The sequence below is a fragment of the Pleurodeles waltl genome, chromosome 4_2, assembly GCF_031143425.1.
Source record: "Pleurodeles waltl isolate 20211129_DDA chromosome 4_2, aPleWal1.hap1.20221129, whole genome shotgun sequence".
Taxonomy (NCBI): Eukaryota; Metazoa; Chordata; class Amphibia; order Caudata; family Salamandridae; genus Pleurodeles; species Pleurodeles waltl.
Window position 1 is genome coordinate 469,607,669 of NC_090443.1, and position 16,265 is coordinate 469,623,933.

A 16,265-nucleotide genomic window follows, 5' to 3' on the forward strand; every position below is an offset into this window, starting at 1 on the left:
TGCCCTCACTATGCATTGCTAATTACCCCAAATTACTCCAAAATATTGGAGAAAAAAACTGGCATGACGAGGGTGCGAGTCATAGGTACCTTATCCTGTCCTTCATGGAACAGTGCATCCTGAACCGTGGTCATCTCACCCTTCCACTGTGCAGCCCAGTCCTTTTTTACTTGGAAAATTTGAGAAACCTCCCACCCCCTCCAATGAGCCTCGTTGACTAAGCCACACCCCTGATTAAAGGGGCATGATGCGGTGAAAGCAGGACTATGCAGCCTTGGTATTTACTTATGGTGGTGTTGTCATGGCATTGTGGCAGGGAAATGTTCATGTGTTAAAAAAATAGGTATTTTCAAGAAATGTTAGTGGAGTGATACAATCCAGTGTACGAAAGTGAAAAGAGTTATTGAAGAGTTTAAGTCTAAATGAGTCTTTATCATATGTTATTTGACGTTTGCTGCCTCATTTACATGAATCATTTGATGGGTTGACGTGTGCTGTGGATTTTAAGACCAAGACACTCTTCGCTCGGCTCTCCCTTTGGCCTGCTCTCCACTGTTTCCAATCAGTAACTAAGCTTAGGGGCTCGTTATTTGTAGAAAAGTCACTTTAAGTCACACAAAAAGAAGGGTTGTATTTATCTTGTTCTTCCTGTTAGTAAGTAGATGGTAGACTTCAGCCTGCTTGGAGTGATACCTTTTTTGCTGATGTCAGGTAAAGCAGTAAGTCAGACCCTCCACAGGTTGAGAAATGCCTTACTGTGTCCTGGTGTTGGGTGCTCCACAGGCCACTGGGGTCCATCACTTCAGATTGTGTTTGATTTGAGAGTAAAATTAGACTGTAGTGAGGCAAAGTGATGTACACAGACATGAAAGAGGTGTTACTAAAGCATACTACCTGTGTGAAGTCATCTGAACTGTCACCCACTAGTGAAGTTAACAGAGTCTGTCTGTCTACTCACAGGTCTGGTGGAAGGAGCCCAGGCCGTGCTTGGATATGTCGCTGAAACTTTAGTCGTGAAGAGAGATGTCTACTACTTGTCGACGGACCAACAGACAGGTAGGCCCACCTTGTGCACTGTGACCTCCAGAAAGAAAGAGATGTTGGAGTTTTAGTCTCACTGAGAGATTTCAATCACTCACTTATGGAGGAAACAAAACCAAATAGACCTAAAGCGGGGGTCCTGTGAATTCTGAAAAAAGTAGAATATGGTGGTGTTTTATTTTCGTAGTAAATGCCCAGCATTAAGTCAACAAACCCACACACAATTTGGCAGCCCAGGTTTCTTGTGAGCTCGGTAGGAAACTAGGGCATGTTTGAGTTTTAGCCTCTGGGTTTTGAAGGGACTATTCTCATATTGTGAGACCTTTAAAAGTGTGTTAAGTTGAGCCCAGGACATGTTTGCACTTCAGTTTAAAGGCATTTGCTTACTACTGTTTAAGAGACCGAAAGATGAGCAAGCCTACCCTAAGCAACCTGAGAAATTTACAACAAACCAGGACTCGTCCTTTGAGCTTGAGGTGGGTTGCTGACCACTTGCTGACACATATGCAGATACGGAACTTTACACATGATTCATGAAATCTCCACAGGAAACCAAGCCGTTTTGAGTTTTAGCCTCCAGGATGGATGCTACCAGTTGGCAGTAGTGCATGGAGATTTGGTGGGAGATGTTGTCAATCTTGTGACAATGTAAAACATCCCACTAATAAATAGGTACAGTCATGGTACAGGGCCCTCTTTTACACATGTTGTGTGATGCAGACTAATCGCAGCAGGGCCTAGGATGGACAGAGACTGAGTACACAAGTAGTTTTGGTTTGCATCTGTTCTCACAGAGCTGTTGATCTTCCTCATACATATGTGCCTAGATGATCCAGTCTGGGCTTTTGTTTTTGCTTTCTAGGGCTAATAACTGTTTTAACCCATTATAAAGCTCCTGAGGCTCGGGCCTATAACTTGTGTTCAGGTCTTTTAACTACCAGTATAGCCCTCGGCATCGGGCTGTAAGGCTGTATTTTCACTGGAAACTGTTGATTCTACTCAGTTACTCATTCAGTCAATCAGAGAGTGTTACTGATGTTTGGTCCTTGTGGACTTACCCTATTTCCTTTGGTTTGGAGTAAGTGGTGCCCATAGTCTTTATGAAAGTGATCCATCCATGCAAACCTCAGGCAGATCTCCCCAAACTACTGTGATCGAGTGAGGTGGGCAGAAATTATCTTTTCCCATTCCATTGAAACTTTGTGGCGCAGAACAAGGCAGAGTATCATGGTTGCAGTGCCCTGTTTCAGGGATGATGAAATCAGGAGCATAATAGAGCGCCATTGGCTTTTGACCATAAGTGGGTGTGTTAACGATACAAGGAATGCACAGCAACAAAGGATGTTTTAACATTACGTACGATGTACATCTACCAAGGAGACTTCAAAGTGGTTGTAATTGTACAGCCGATGTGGTCCCATAATGGGTTCTTTACCTCCACAATCAATAGTGGCTCACAGTGGGTCCTTAATAGTACAGTCCAGGGGCACTCATAATACGGTCTTTCATGGCAGCTACCAAGTGACAATCACAGCACTATTATTGCAAGGCCGCTATGTCACGGTGGTCCACCAGACTGGTCTTTGGCCCGAGGTTTCAGTGACCTTCTGCGTGGGAGCCAAGAGGGAGAGGTCAGGGCAGTAGAAGGAAAGGCCACCTTTGAAAACTCTGGAGATTTATGGCAATTCCACAACAGGCAAAAAAGAATTTCAATAAAAGTCTCGTGCATCACCATTCCTCTCACTCAGAGAGCACTTGTTCTAGCAGATGCATCCCTACCACATGGTCCCAAATATGCATATCCAGGAGCCACCGTCTCGCACATCTTTGCAACATGGTTTGACGTCTCCATCCATACAACGTACAGTCTCGAAAGGCCTCTGTACAATTCACTGTTACACGTCATCCACTACAGCCCAAAATAACTAAGACTTGTGCATTTCACCCCATTTATTAAATGCACTCCATTATGCTTCTCACCCCTTTTCACAGCACCTCCTTTGTATCTGTGACCTCCTTTTGTCATTCCTCTAGTCTATACCCCAATATATACATATATATATATAATCTCATACTCACCCCTCTTACACTACCACGTTTATTCAGTGTACCCCTGTGTATCTCTAGAGTGCCTCTCTCACCCCCATTCACTGTGCCACTGTGTTTTTTTAGATAATCCTTCTCACCACTATTCATGTAACCTCTGTGTATCTGATACTTGCCCCTCTCACCTCCTTACAATGCACCCAGTACTTCCATAGCTTGTCCTTTTTGTCCCTGTTCACTGCACCCCCTGTGTATTTGAAAGTGTCTCTGTCGTCATCACTGACTACACACCTGCATATCAGAGAACTGTCTCTCTTACACATATTCACTACATTTTGGGTATCTGTGACTCACCCATCTCACCCCTATTCACTGAACCCCTGTGTATTCTAGGCACGTCCCTCTCACCTCAATGCATTGCATATCTGAGATTCGTCCTTCATTCCTATTCACTGCATCCCTTCGTGACCAAGTCTTCTCCTTGTCCACCCATTCATTTCACCCATTGGCTATTTAAATTGTGCCCGTTTTATCGCCGTTCAACAAACTCACAGGTAACATTGCCCAACCCCCATCTCCCGTATAACCCTTGCTTACTTGACTTCTCCAGATTCCATCTCACTCTCCTGCCATTACTAAACTTGTGTGTTTGCACCCACAAGGTGCCCATTTGTATGTGGTACCCATTCCACCTGTGGCACCACTATGCAGCCCGTGTGGGCTTAAAGCTCCAGTGGTCGAGCTAGATCGCACTAGTGCTGGCCACTTCTTAATATGTGTTGATGTGGGTGATTCGTGAATCCTTTGCCGTGTGACCACGTAGGAATCCCCCGCATTTGGCACCCGAAAGTCTACTGAATGGAAAAAAACCTCTGTTTCACCAGGTTATGAGTTGCTTATTTTCCAGTTTTGATTTGCTTCATCTGCTTGAATTATTCCCCGTTCTTGAGTTGGGATGATTCAAGCATGTGAATATATAAAAGATGTCACTGCTGGAAAACTGTAGTTTTTTAAGTAGGTAACTTACTTCATCCTTCAACCCAGTGAATGCACCAAGGAACTGGAGCTCATCCCCTGCTCTTCCCCAGTCCTGTCAGAGCTTTCCCATCTCCAGTTTTCCGATGGACAAGACACACTTATAATTATTAGATAGTGTGTAACTCATAAACCCCTTGTCATTCTCGTATTACTACCCAGTATGTCCTATCTGGTCATTTATTTCTCTTGTGAATAATAATTATTCGTGTAAAAAGAGTCCCTGGTTATTTTCTGCGTCTTTTCTCACTTTTTACTCACAGTTCACGTTTTCTCTGGTTTCTAGTGACCCATAAAAGCATTGTGTCTTGCTTCACTGTGGTTTCACCATTCCCTTTTACCGTTTGTGCATTTTTGCCGTGAAGAAGGAGCAGGCCTGTGGCTTCATTATCTCTCTAAACACAGGTCTTCAAGGACTTTCTTTTATCTGAAAGTCATGTTCGTTAGAAAAAAAAGCAGCAACAATGCTGTGACACAAGATCTCCATTATAAGCAACAATAAGGCTCTGATTCCGGGTTGGCCCAACACTGTGGGGCTCAGAATTTATCAGGTGCCAAAAACAGCACCTATTCCGAGTCTTTGCGGAGTAACGTGTGGATTTTGGTGCTTAACGCTCCCAAAATCTACATGCTAATGTAAATAATGTACTGTTTTGCGCTGTTGACTTCTGTCAGGTTTGACTTGAGGAAATTTAAGGACAGGTGAAGTATTTAATACACTCAGTGATTACCAGATTCAGTAAACACCACCCAAAATGGAATTAGGACCGATGTGCAAACAGGGGATTTTTGGAGGGATCAGAAAACTCTGACCAACTGAGAACCAGGACCTACGTTGCTAATGCTTTATAATGGGTTGGTGTGACTCTGCTACTCTAACTTGACCCGTCACAAGCATCAAGTTGTTAATATTTCTTACAGTTATGTTGTTTCTCGCAATTTACACCACACCATATAACTCTAGAAAATATATAAAGTGCCAAAGTTGGTATTACAGTTTAATAACTTGTTTCTTGCAACAGCCGATGGGCAGAATACATATGACATGCTAGTGCACTGCATCGAAATGTATAAAGCATACCAGCACCAGAACGATTGTTACAGGTGACTAACTTGTTTCTTCCAGGAGTTGACCTGCCTCCCACTCAGTTTAGTAACTGCCTGATGTCCTGGCTATGTACTCTGTGCCTACGTGAGTGTGTGCTGCTGCCACCAACAGGGCCTCTGTGTCACGCCTGTAACACACAGCCCTATTGTCAAAAGAAAATGCGTGGGCCTGCAGAAAAAAGTTCGCAGCCCGTATCCGAAGGACAACAGTTGTGTGCATTCACCTTTGTCTCAGGAAGAGGCCAGCGCGACTGCTGCGCCGATAGCCATCGCGTCTCTTTGGCTTCCTGAGCATCTAACCACCAAATAACAGGTTATTGTTCCCAGCAGAGACACCTGACTGCGGAAACCCAGGGACTCTTCCTGTTTCACCAACCGAAGGGCCTCTGGAAACAATGCACGTCTTTCTGTATCCAGTGCTTGGGATTTTCGGTTTGTGACCCTGCCTACTGCCACCGTTCCTGATTTTTCAGACTGACGTCACTCCAACCATACACAACCCTGTAAATATAACGTTAACTGCTTAGAAGCTGCATGTGATTCTTGTTTCATGCGTTGTAAAAACCTGAATTTCCTCAGCGCCATTAAAATATGCCACATTTGGTATCCGTGCAGATGATTAAGATAGTGATGGGCATGTTGTAGGATCAGATAGTTCCCTGAAGTACACCATCCCACTGCCCTTTGCACAATGTGCGTGGTTGGTCCTCGGTCACCTTCAGATATAAAGGGGGTCATTTAAAGTTTGGCGGAAGTGGGCATTGGCCAAAAGAGTTGAAGGTCATGCCCGCCAACCACGCCCTTCTGCTAATCCCTTTAGACAGGTTCCTTTCTTGCCTCACATATCTTGCCAGACAGATGGGGATCTTTAAATGCGGGGGACAGTCCTTCTTGTGGTGAGCATAGCTATACATGCCAACAGACCAGTTTCAGACGGGAGACCACCGATCCTGGAAGCCAAAAATGGCTTTATTTTAGTTGTCTCCTAAATGAAATTGCCTGTGCTTCACTAGAAGATGATTTAAAAATCGCAAATTTTCCTGGTCTAAAATGTTGGCACGTATGGTTTAAACTAAGGCCTCAGCTGTCCCGGGGGCTGGTGCACCACCCACAAATGACCTCCAAAGCAATGTGCTCAATAACTAATACAAACAGGAAGTGCAAATATTTATACTAAACTTTAACCATAGAATACCACCATTCTATAGCTCAAAGAGAGGTAAGGACAAAACAGATGCTTGCACAAATATGAAGATGTGCAAGGTCATCCCTCTTAACATAGGCTTGAGATGCCCCCCAAACAGAGTTATGGGCAAGATCTCAAGGAATTTGGAACAGCAGTGGAGACGCTCTAATCCCAGATGTTTTTTTACTGGCTTAGGAAGGCTTTCCATGTGCTACCATTTTGTTCTCTCATTTACGTTTGGCAGCTTTCAGTGGGGTGTGAACATAACACAATATCATTTCAATTCAAATGTGTTAATTTTATAAAAAGTGCAGCTTTTTCAAACCTGTGGGACAGTACACCATATATAGTAGCAAAACTCTTCGCTGGTTTTCTTCGAGGTACGGGATCATTTGGTTTTAAGTCCTAACATATTTACAAACAACGAAAATAGTCTCAATTGGGTCACAACGCTCCCAGTCCCAGAACACTGCAGGAAAACGGGGTAACATCAATGGAATGTTTGAGGTGCTCTGGTCGATACCTTCTTTATAGTGAACTTATTTTCCTGGGGCAGCTCCTTTGCTATGGCGAAGGAGAGTGGGCTCTCCCCCACCCCCTGGCCAAGAGCCAGGAGATAAAAAAAATAACCGATAGTTGCACTATCGTTTAATTTATCATCTGCTGGATCAGCCAGCAGTACAGGGAGTGGTGGGGCAGGTCCGTGGGAGGGGAGGAGGAGAGTGTGCACCTAAGTGTGCATGTGTGTTTGACCGGCTGTCTTAGGCTGGCCAATCATACATGCACACTTAGGTTTCTCCAGCCTGGCTGGTTTAACAAAGGTAGTAATGATGAATGTACCTGTTTCTAATGTTCCAAAGTAAAAGAGTGATTAAGAATCTTTCCACTTTTTCCCTAATTTCTTTGATAATTTCAACAGCCAATTTAGCCTGTTGGTTTTGAATCAGTCATTGCTAACAGTGGTTGCCTTTTGTTGGTATGTGTGTGTGCACACACGTGTTTTGTATGTGTGTGTGAGCTGCTTATATTTTATAAAATGCACGATACAAACCTCTAACCACTGATAATTGTGGTTCTATCACTAGTGAAAGAGGTCTACAACAGGTGTGCCACACGTGAACATATGGTGCGAGACAAGATTTCTGCCCGAATCAAAATTTAGGAAGGGGCCTTATATTGTTTGGTTCTGTTCTAAAGGAGAGAGCAAATTCAGTTTAGGTTCATGATCCTTGGAAAGAAAGCTGGCTGGTAAGACACAATTTAGTAGCACCATTAGTATCTCTTTTTCCGGAGACTAGATTGAAAATAGATTAACCTTTAAAAAAAAAAAAGGCCTTTATTGGCATTTTATCAAGCTGCCACAACAGTGAATCAGGATCCCCGCCAGTAATAACATTCACGTTCTCCCAAGTGTCAGCATAAGAATCACAAAAGTGTAACATTAGATTATAGAGTAATATGGAGAAGCACATAGTGCAAATGTATACCACATTGCTTAGTCTTACAATAGCTCCTGTATCGTGGGGGTGAGCCAGTGTAATATAGTCTCCAGATTACTGCAGTCCAGACATATGCAACTTTATAACAATAACCCAAATTATCCAACATAACAACCAGTGTATAGAAAGAAAAGAAAACGGGACTATGGGGAGGTGTGGTAAGATCTCAGCGTGGTGAATTTCATGTTGTTTAGATTGTAGGTCCATGGGGAGGGGAAGCATTGGGTGGGGGGTTGATGCCCTGTCTTCTCATACAGATGCGTGCATTGTCTCTTCTGTACTATGAGCCTGGAGGGGCCTAGGTCTATACTGGGGAAGGCAGTGGTAGACAAGGTGACACCCCAGCTGGGGCCCCAGAGCACCACGGGGGCATGGGCGCCCAGTACCACGTCAGTGCTCATGTGAGAGCATCAAATCTGTCTTGCAAACCAATTATGTAAGTATCCCATAGGATTACAGCACCCTCCCACCCGCGTCTGTGCATCCTGGGCCATTACGTCGGCCTCTGCAGTTACCCACTGCAGCACAGCCCGGAGCCAGCAGTTAATTGTGGGTGATTGCGCTGCCTTTCAGGACATAGCAATCAGTCATTTAAAAAGGGCCATAGCCAGGTCAGTTAATTTGAGGTAGCATTTAATGCATGTTGCACTGTGCAACACCTAGCAGGCAGTACAAAGGATGAGGCATCAGTTGCACATCAGTCACCTCAGACACATGCTCCATAACTTGCACCCATACCCGGGCTAATGAAGGGCATCCCCACACCATGTGGAGGAAAGTTGTGTCATGATGCCCACATTGGGGACATGCTGGGGTCACCCCTGGAAACATCTTATGTAGATGGTGCGGTAAAGATAGTTAAATTGGGTAAATATTAGCCGGGCATTACAGGACAGCCATTTAACCTGATCAAGCACCATCTCCAACTGCTTAGCATTCAGATCTGTCCTTAGGCAGATGTCCCAGTGGGGTGGGGTTTACTCTGCATTGCAAGTACTGCATCCGCAGCCTGCAACGTTGCATGTAATACTGTAACCACCCTACGAACCAACCTGTGCGTCAAGACACACTACAGTCTGCAGTGCAGGGTTGGGTCTGCCCGACCCACTGTCCAGGTATTCCTGACCTCAAGGACAAGATCATTATATACTAGGAATTAGCCAGCTCCCATGTCATTGCCAACTTGAAAATCTTGAAAGGAGCACAGGATCCTGCCACGAAACAGGTCTCCCATTTCTGTCACCCTGCCTCCTTTTTAGGCCCCGGGTCATGCACTTCCAACAGAACCCTCATTCCATGCTCCAGAGTGGCAACTTTGGGGCGTAAGGCGCCGTTCCCCTCTGTGGCTGTATGTACCTGTTCCAGCAGCACTTCATAGTGCATGCCAATCTACCCAGTCTCCTAGGTGGGCTTCCAGGCATCAGCAGCCACATCAACCCCCATATCCACCAGTGCCTCCCTGATTAATCTACCTTCGCCCACTGCATCCCCTCCGAGCCAAAGTATAGGTCATTGCAGCTGAGCTGTCGCGAAATAGAGTTTGACTTCAGGCACTGTCAGGCCCCCCTCTGTCAGTGGGCGCTGGAGTATAGGAATAGCTACTTTCTTGTGTGCCCCACCCCAGACAAGGTCAGATGTCAGTTTCCTTAGGTCCCCAATGAAGGCCTTGGTGGGGACCTCATGCACTGCTGTAAAGAAATAAAGGAGCTGCAGGAGTACTATAATTTTCGCTATCGATGCACGACCTATAGGAGATAGGGGTAGACATGTCCAGAAGCATAAGGACTACCGCAGAGAGGCCAGGGCCTTATCATGATTGCCATCCATGAGATCTTGATCTGTGTGGTAGATATTCACCCCAAGGTAGTGGAATCTCTTAAACTGCCAAGGAAACCGGTCAGTAACTGACCCTGCAACATCCTCACATTCTAATCGCTCCAGGTGGAAGACACAGGACTTTCCCCAGTTCACCCGAAGACCTGCCATTTCTCCAAAGATATCCAGTACGGTAAAGAATACCGGTAGGTATCTTGCAGGTTACCACAGACAGATCAGGACATCGTCTGCATAGAGCAAGACTACGTGCCAGTTTGGCCCCACTGCCATGTCCCACTCTGGGCCTCAGACTCGTAGCAGAGGGGCCAAGGCAAAAATTACGGGGGAAAGTGCGCAACACTGCTGTGTGCCTCTGCAATGGCAAACTGTAGAGATATCTGATGGCCCACCCATACCCAAGCTCAGGGTTCAGTGTAATCAAATTCACCCATTTTAGAAAGTCGGCCCCATCCCCAGTGCCTCCTGGACAGCCATCAAGTATGACCACCCAAGGGTGTTGAAGCCTTTTTCAAAGTCCAAGGAGACCACCACTGGGAGGCCAGGGGATTCCTCAGCCGGACCCATGATGCAGCACAGCCTTCACATTTTGTAATAGGGGATTGGGGATGAAACAACATTGGTCGGGGTGGACAATGTCTGGAGCATGGGGAGCAGTCAGTTCGCCAACACATTGCTTATCATTCTATAAAAAGAGTTCAGCATTGACAATGGGCGATAGGAGCCAACCTCTAGGGGGTCTCTGCCTGATTTGGGCAACACCACTATGAGGGCCTTTCACAGAGATTCCGGTAGTCGCCCGTCCTGATGTGCCTCTTGATACATCCTGAGCAACTTAGGGGCAAGGATAGCTTTAAACATTGCATAGTATTCCACAGGGAATCCATGTGTTCCCTGTACCATATTTCCAACCATATGACGTAATACAGTATGTATTTCCTCAAGCTGTAGTGGATGCTCAAGTTCCTGGAATCAAAGGGGGTTAAGGCAAGGGAGGGCAGCCCTAGCAATATAGTTCCAGAGGTGATCTGGAGGAGGCACAGGGGGTGATAATATAATGTCTCATTGTATTGTGCAAAGACCTTGCATATAGCTACCTGGGAGCATGCCAACTCGCCAGTGGGAGTGCAAATCACCCCCTTGACAGTCCCAGGTACCACAGTGCACAGCAACCATGCCATAGTATGGCCTGGCTTATCCCCTTCAGTATGCTGTTGAGTCAGGGAGGCCTTGTAATTGATATTATTAAGGCGGTGCACTTCTTTCCTATGCTCTCCTCTCAGGTCTCATAATCATGCTCGAGTTTCAACCCCTGTCACTGCCTCCAACTTGATGACCTGCAGGCACACCTCCACTGCAGGCACATTCCGAAGAAGGGATGCCTGTTCTCCTCACAAGGTCTTGATGCAATGTCCCCTCATGACCTCTTTCATGACTTCCCAGTTCACGCACCTGTTTGCCACAGAGCCCTCAATTTCCTTGAAGTAGCATAAAGTGGGTGCTGATAGTGTCTTTATACACAGTATCTAGAAGGGCCTCTGTCCCTAGTTGCCCGGTCAGGATCAGGGCCCTATTGTTTCCCCTCAAAAGGTTACCTTGAGGGGGCTGTGGTTTGAAGTTGTGCAGCCTAAATATTCTGAATTATGCATATGGGGCCTGAACTCTGCAATTACAGAACATGTAGTCCAGTCTTGTATGTATCTGATGCCCCCGGGCCTAATATGAATATTCAGCTTCTCTAATGAGGCCTGACTGCCAGATGCTGTGGCGTTGTGTTGTGGATGTTGATTGTCTGAAGTGTTGGTCCCCTGTAACCCCCTGTGTCCCAGGGAGGAGGGGCACAGATCTGTCTAGCTCGGTTGAGTGTACGCAGTTGAAATCTCCCTCCATAAACTAGGATCCTGGGGGTCTGTAAGTAACGCTGGGATCAATGTACGAAGGAAGTCGCCCTGAAGAGTGCTAGGCGCATACAAGGTGATAATCCACAGTGGGCGCCCATCTAATGTCCCTTCCAGTATCACATAGCGTACATTTGGGTCTATTACTGTTCTGTGTTGCACAAACAGGACTCCAGGGGCAATCCAAACCATCACTCCCCTGGCAAATGCAGAGTACCCCGAGGCAAACAACTGCCCACTCCAGTGTCAGGACACTTTATCTAATTCAGTGGCAGTGAAGTGCATCTCCTGAAGGCATGCCATATGTATATGTCGGCATCTGAGGTATGCGTTTATGTTCGATGGCAGTGTACGGGGGTCACCATAGCGCTAATGTTCCATCTCAGGGTGTTATATGTGGTGACCATGCTAAGTGCATAACATCCCGGCCCAGAGGCCCCCAACACACGCCCCCGGTCCACCAGCCTCACGATACACTACTCACCCCTCTCCCGCTGCTTCATCCAGTGCCTACAAATAACACTGACAAACAAAACCTGTCCAACCACTCCCCTGGCTTCGACACCATTGAGCATCGTGCCACAAATTCCCCAACAAAGCATTTAGAAATTAAAGCTGAACAGTACTCACAGAAGTCTCAGAGGGCCTGACAAAGTGGTCCACGTAATACAGTCCGGTGGGGACCCGTTCCTCTGGGTAAGAGGTTTGGTGCGGCCCTGAGCCGTCTGGGCCCCTCCATGAAACATGCACGTCCCAAAGTCCACCCTGGTCAAATATGGTCACCAGGTGCACATCTCATCTCCTCATCCCACTCAGCACAAACCCAGAGCAATGCACTCATCAGCATACCAAGAGTCACTGTTCAGGCATCTCCCTTCGAGGTGACTTCACCTATGCAATGGCGGATTCTCCATCAGAGGTCACCGATCCGAGCACACCCGCTATGGAGTCCTGGTCGATGTCAGGCCAGTGCCTGGAATCGATTGGTACTATGGAGTGAGACCTCACCCACCACCTGTGCTCGCTCCTTTGCCACTTATTCCTCTGATGGACGTGACCTAGGTATGTGTGGGCGGCGCTTGGGTCTCCCATTGGACCACCCACACAGGACCTTCGCCTCCGTTCCCGACTGGTCCTGCACACCCTTAGTGCGCAGCCATTTTCAGGCCTCCTCTGGGGAAGAGAAGAAGTGAGTCACATCAGCGCTCACCCCCCTAAGCCAGGCAAGGAAAAGTATGGCATACACCAGACCCAGTTGCTGCAGTTACACCTTCAATGCTCCAAAAGTATTCAAGCACCTCTAGACCTCAGCTGTGTAGTCAGGGTAGTATGTGATGGTGTTCCCATTATGGTTTCAGGTGCCCATTGCCTGGAACAGCTGCAGGAAGAGATCCCTGTCCCGGTAATTAAGCAGGCCCGTGATCACCGGTCATAGTGGGCCCCACCGGGCCAGGGGGATGGAAAGGTGCTCTCTCAGTTGAGAAAATCTTAGGCGGTGAGTAGTGTATCGTGAGGCTGGTGGACCGGGGGCGTGTGTTGGGGGCCTCTGTGCCGGGATGTTATGCACTTAGCATGGTCACCACATATAACACCCTGAGATGGAACATTAGCGCTATGGTGACCCCCGTACACTGCCATCGAACATAAACGCATACCTCAGATGCCGACATATACATATGGCATGCCTTCAGGAGATGCACTTCACTGCCACTGAATTAGATAAAGTGTCCTGACACTGGAGTGGGCAGTTGTTTGCCTCGGGGTACTCTGCTTTTGCCAGGGGAGTGATGGTTTGGATTGCCCCTGGAGTCCTGTTTGTGCAACACAGAACAGTAATAGACCCAAATGTACGCTATGTGATACTGGAAGGGACATTAGATTGGCCAATACTGTTTGAGACCGCCAGTCCTCCAGAAGTAGGTCCATGTTGGGACCTTCCACCCTTTTGGGGAAGCCCACGAAGCAGATTTTATTTTGTCTTGAGTGCCCCTCTACATCTTCTGCCCTCTCCTTGAATTCGCCATTTGTAAGAGCTCCAGTTGATCCTGTGCTGCCTGCAAAGAGGGTCACATAGTAGTCAGGAAAGACACCACATTGTCCACCCTCTCTGTGAGCTTGGAATGATCTGCTCGTAGAAGCCCCGTCTCCATCTGTATAGCCCTAAGCTGGGTCTCTATGGTGGTTTTAGAGTCCTGGATGGCTTGCAGCATACAGTCAGACATGCGGTGTGCTTCTCAAGAGTACTTTCCAGTTGGCGCATTGGGTCCACTGGTGTTGGGGAAACCACCAGCATAGCCATTATTGTTTTTTTGGGGTGAGGCTTGGAAGTTTTTGGTTTAACCATGCCCCACCAGCTGCAGTCCTTGGCGAGCAGGGGCTATGGCTTGGGGAACAGATATCTGGTTCTGCAGCAGAAGTCTGCAGGGGGGAACCAGCCGAGATGGACATCGCTGTACCACACAGCTCTCCCAGACCAGGGATTCAAGAACTTCCCTGTCCTCCCATGGGGCCAGAGATGTAGCATCCTTCAGGGGGTGATCCAAGGGGTTGGCACTGGTAAATGATTCTCCACTCAGCTGTTTCCGTCAGCCCAGCCCATGCGTGTATCACATGAAATGGGAGAGATCAATGACCACCCTCGAGGGCCAGAAGTGCGTCTCTCCAACCACAGCCTGCTTGAATCTGAGGTCTCCTGGTGCCGTTCAGACCCCAGTTGTCGCCTAGTTCATGCTCCCATCAGTCCCCAGTCCTCTCTTATGGGGAACAGAATTGATCCGCTGCAAGGAAGAAGCAAAAATCCATTGTATGCAGCACTAGTGAGTCGCATGGGGCACGTTCTATACTTTCTTGGATTCACAATTCATGTAGTGGCTCAACAATAACACCATCCCTCATGTGGGCCAAGAGGGGATGGGGGGGCTCCTCTTGACAGTCATTAAGTTCAACAGCCTGTCTTGCCCGCAGGCAGCCCATCATAGTCTAAGGTGGCAGTCTCTCAGATCCCCAATGGAGCCGATGCCCGCATTCAGCGCTGCTGGTCCTGAGCCAAAGACATGCAGCAGAGGTCTCACTCTGCCCGTGCTTTCCTCGGGGGGTGCACACCAGAATTCCTGCATGGCTTCTACAGTCACGACCATGCATCTTCAGCAGGCCCTAGCAGCACCAGGCTCATCCTCGGCCAACCTCCAATGCTGTGGCCCCTGATGGCTGAGAGCGTTTATCACATCTCACTCACCGCAGTCTTCGTCCGCGCAGGGCCCCTGCAGTCACACAACCAGCACCGGACACAATGGTTCTCTGGTCCCCAACACCGCCAACTGCAGTTGCAAGCAGAGCACTGCAGAGCAAGAAGAGTACTGTCAGCTAGTCTTCAGCGGGGGGGTACAGGAGTACAAGCGTTATAAGCCACAGACTCAGGGCAAGGTGTCCTTGAAGTCAGGAGAGGACAATGAAGGCTCTCAACGCCAAGCCAGGCGTGAGCCACGTGGCACTGCGAAGCGGGCCGTACTGCCAACTGTGTGGCTTCTTGCGATCTGAAGGTGGCGGCCACGGTTGAGCACGACCCTGGCTCCCAATTTCAGGTCATCACTGTGCAGGGGTTCAGCAGCCAGTGCTCAGGGGGACAGTTGCGGCAGAATTACATAGAATGATAGACGATGGGCCTGGGTTGAACCGGAGCCTCACTGAAAGACGTCTGCTTGCATCGCCATCTTGGCCGCGCCCCCACTGAAAATAGATTTACTGAGCGTTGCTAGAGGACTCTGTATGAAAACACCCAGTTCTCCTCAAGTGGTTGCCTCACCATTAGCCATTAGAACTGTGTGTCACATGATGTATGATTTGTGATGCATAATTCCGCATTCTGGGTCAAATTGTGGAGATGGTGGGCCAGAAGTTCAGGATTTATAGTTGCAGACAGACTGTGGTGCTGGAGAGGATGTAAGGCGATTGAGTAATTCAGAATTCTTAAGCAGTAGCAGGTGACTGGATACCTACTAAAACTTGAGACCAGCATCTTCAGGTGGACCTTTCTCACCATGTCTCTTGCAGTCCTATAGGGTAAAGTCATGTTTATTGTCTCTAGCTGGAATTAGCCAACAGGGCTCTCTTCAAAGTGTCCAAGATAATTTTGACACTTTGTGAAGGAGAGTATCTCTTTCACTCCACCCACACACACACTCAAACCTGTTGCTACCCACCTGCACTTTAATAGAAGCCCAACGTTACCCGCACATTTTTGGAGGACAGATAATTCTTCAGACACATTGTCTATAAAGAAGCTGTCAGGCTCAATTTTTCTCCCAAGGACTGTGAATTGCATCTGACCCGCTATTGAGTGTTGAGTGATGTTGCTTCCTGTTAAGGAACTGTGACCTGCCTGGCTTTTCAATGAGTGATTGGTTTGTCAGTATCTGCTGATGATGGACTCTTGACAGGAAAAGTGTTCTGAGGTGCCCCAGGAACTAGGCTAATAGCTAGGATGGTGATAAGAAATGGTGGGATTAGTGTTAATGATAGTGATAAGGGCTGCAAGAAGCTGCCACCTGGCTCACTTTGCACGTTTTATATCAGGTGGTGGTAAATGGCTATCATTGTCAGCCTTGCCGCAGAAGAACATTT

The 16,265-nt window shown here is 47.5% G+C and overlaps 1 protein-coding gene across 1 annotated transcript in view; it reads left to right on the plus strand.

Moving 5' to 3' along the window:
- The window catches only part of S1PR2 (sphingosine-1-phosphate receptor 2), a 196,740-nt gene that overhangs the window by 121,221 nt on the left and 59,254 nt on the right, over positions 1 to 16,265 (plus strand). Inside the window, exon 2 of the mRNA XM_069231802.1 lies at positions 961 to 1,056. The gene's annotated coding sequence lies outside the window, so the exon portion shown is untranslated. The remainder of the gene's footprint in view (positions 1 to 960; positions 1,057 to 16,265) is intronic.